Source organism: Trachypithecus francoisi, unplaced genomic scaffold, assembly GCF_009764315.1.
Source record: "Trachypithecus francoisi isolate TF-2019V2 unplaced genomic scaffold, Tfra_2.0 Lachesis_group1, whole genome shotgun sequence".
In the NCBI taxonomy this organism is placed as follows: domain Eukaryota; kingdom Metazoa; phylum Chordata; class Mammalia; order Primates; family Cercopithecidae; genus Trachypithecus; species Trachypithecus francoisi.
Window position 1 is genome coordinate 149,439,131 of NW_022681454.1, and position 3,333 is coordinate 149,442,463.

Sequence of the window (3,333 nt, forward strand, 5' to 3'; positions counted from 1 at the left end):
CCAAAGAGGCAAAGGCAGGGTGCAGACCGTGCTGACTTTGAGCTTCCTTTCAAACCAATGGGAAGCCATTTGAAAGGTTTTAAGCAGCAAAGAGAGGGTTGGCAGTGACCTGATCACTCTGCAGTGCCCTTCCTCTTTCTTTCCGCCTCTTTTCTTGATTCCTCCTGCTGCTGCGCTCATTTTCTCTCCCCTGCCATCTCTTCCTGAACTCCCCCTCCACAGGCCGGGGATCATTCCTCAAATTCCAGTGTTGATCATTTGTCTCCCATTCTTATTTGTTTTGTTATTGTTGTTGTTTACACGTAAAGGCAATTTATTAACAGAAAATATTTTGAGGGCTCTCGCTCCCAGGCGGTGACCACGGCAATCCTCCTTCCTCTAGTGCTGTTGGAGGGGAATGGGAGTGACATCCTCGATCTGCCCCCATCTTCATCCCCAAGCAGGCAAGGACTCTGAGGGCTGACTGGGCCCCAGGTCCAGGATGCTTGGTCCTATTTCCTGCTGTGGCCTGGAGTTTGCAGATGTGTAGGGCAGTAATGCACAGCTCCTTGCACTGCTGGGCCACCTCCTGGGCAGCCAACATGGCAGTGTGTGGTGAGGATTCATCCTGTTAGCTTTCATCTTCATCCCGGCAGCCACATGGCAGATGGTTCCCTTGCCAGAAACATCAGTGACATGGACAAAGGTGTCATTGAAGGAGACAAAGCTGTGGCAGGCACCAACTACATTCTCTCCTTCAACCACCTGAGGTCCGAGGCTGATGACCTGTTCTTCCTTTTTCTTCTTCCTCTTGTAGGCACCATTTCTGTGCACTGTCTCCAGCCTCCACAAGGGGAAGAGGACCCATTCTTAAAAGCCTCCATGAGCTCCTCACTTCCTACTAAATGCAATCCAACTTGCCAAACCAGAGTTCAAGGGCTCTTCAAGGAGGCCCTAGCCACCGGTGCAGCCTTCATTGCCTGCTACTCCCCCTACGCACCCCGAGTGCTGCAGCCAAGCTGTGCAGTCCCGTGTTTTCTGGCTCACATCTTCCTCATGCCCTCCCCAGGGTGGGAATGCCATTTTCTCGAAGGGCCTTTTGCCCTTTAAGATCCAGCTCAAACTCAACTGCTGTCTCCAATCCAGAGTCATCCATCCCTCCTCCCTGTGTCTGAGCACTGTAAGTGCTCCTCATGGGAACCTGCCACTCTGTGTTTGGGCACAGCCTTATCTCCCGAATCAACTTGTTGACTGGAGGATCCTGGCTTTCTTTTTGTACCAAAGAGGGCTTACTGTGCCCTCCTTAGACAAGGGGCTCAGGAAATGTCAACTAAAACAACAAATGAATGACATTCAAATAAGTGGGTGAAGAGCATCCAGGGTCCCACTTGGCATAATTCTTTTGAAGTTGATGTTCACGATACATCTGCAGCGTGATGCTGGTGACATGCAGGCTAATGTGGGACACAGACTACCTGTGTTTAACTCTCAGCTCTGCCACATGCTACCTGTGTGACCATGGACAAGTTGCCTCATTTCTCTGTGCCCCAGTTTCCCTATCTGTAAAATGGGGGCAATAGTTTACCGGTAACCTGGGGATTTAAGTGAGTTAATTCACATGAAGCACTTAGAAAAGCGCCAGTCACGGAGTGAGTACTCAACACACATCCACATCGTCTCATCATGCCTACTTCGAACGCCTCTCACTGTGGGAGAATGCCTGCTGTGACCCAGTGACCTACAAAATAACACTTGGGCTCAGACTTCGGGGCAGCATGATCTACCAGCCATTTAGGAGGGAGCCACCCAGCAACGCTCTATCTTAAAAAAATGCACCTGTCATGTCCTCTGTCTTGTCCCACAGACTTCCAGTTTGTGCCATTTCAGCTACTGGACTGTGAACTCCTCAAATGCAGAGACTGTACTGGTAACAAGCAGCATGGCAGAATCCTAACCACACTCCAGACACTCACTGTTCAGAGCGTTCGTATCTATTAACTCGAGTCGTTTTTCCAAAAGTCTTGTGGGGGACCTGGGGCACCAAGAGGCTAGGTAACCTGTCCAGAGGCACAGAAGCAGCTTTAACCCCAGGCAGTCTGGCTCCAGGGGCCATTGGCTTTTCTGCAATATCTCACCTCCTTTCTGTATCTTTAACTCATGGTGCACTCAGGAAAATGTTTGCTGAAGGAGTGAATCCCAGTGGCATCTTGAGGGAAGCCTTCTAGTATTTTCTCTGTCCAGGATTTTTGACTAGCTTCCTCTCCCACTGACCCTTCCACTGCAGCTGATAAATGCTCCTTCTCTTTTCAGGAAACCGTTGCATGCTCCCCCTGGGCTGCTGGAGGAAGTCATCCTGTGTAACTCCATGCTGTGGTCCATTTCCAGACCCTTCTCACTTTCTCTTTCTTAGAAAGAGATAGGTGGAGACTCCGACACACTCCTAAAATGAAAATTGCTTTGCTAGGCTGGTGGAATTCAAAATGATTTTTTAAAAAATTTAACTGGATTTTATTTGCAATATACCTTTTGTTACTCTGTGAAATATGTATATGCTAATTGTAGAAATTATAGCAACTACAGAAGTATACAAGGAATATAATTTAAAATGGAGGTTAGTTTTGCTCTTTACTCAAAATATTCTTTCAAGTTAAAAGATCCTTACAGCAAAAACATGAAAAGAATCTAAGTGATTAGACATTATGCATTATGGGAAGAAAAAATGTTTTCAGTTCTGCCTTGTTCCCATTTAGCTTCTCAGGGTCTTGACAACTGCCTTAACATCCTCCTCTCCTGCCCTATCTGGTGAATTGAGCCACAAGGTGAATACAGAGGCCCAGAAAGTTCCCCGATTCTCCCATAGTTTCCAAAGGGAAATGGGCAGAGTGTTCAGCCTGGATTAAAAGAATGCATGCAGAAAAACCTGTACATTCCATACCAAGAAGCAAGTCTTTGAGGGTTTTCTACCTTCCCTTTCAGGATCCTTTCTCTTTCCTACAAAAAAATGGTTCTGGTCACATATACCTCAATATATTTGTTCAGTTTTGCAAATGAGTTTCAAGCGACATTTATGCTATAGGAATATTAGACCTAAAGTTAGGATTTTTCTGTTTTGGTTCTTAATATTTCTTCTTTGGTTAATAAAAATGTATTCACCCTATTAAGAAAAAAACATATATTACAAGGTAAAATGTATGTGTTGTAGAACATTTGGAAAATATTAAAAATGCACAAAGAAGGAAATGAAAAGCATCAGTAAACCCACCATCCAGAGAACCTGGCTCATTTTCAACTTCTGACTCTCTAGATGCGGATAAGTAAGTACAGAGGGAAAGAAACATATGCATGGTGGATACC

The 3,333-nt window shown here is 45.8% G+C and overlaps 1 pseudogene; it reads right to left on the minus strand.

Moving 5' to 3' along the window:
- Window positions 1-378: 378 nt before the first annotated feature.
- LOC117084963 lies at window positions 379-2,358 on the minus strand (annotated as a pseudogene).
- Window positions 2,359-3,333: the final 975 nt, after the last annotated feature.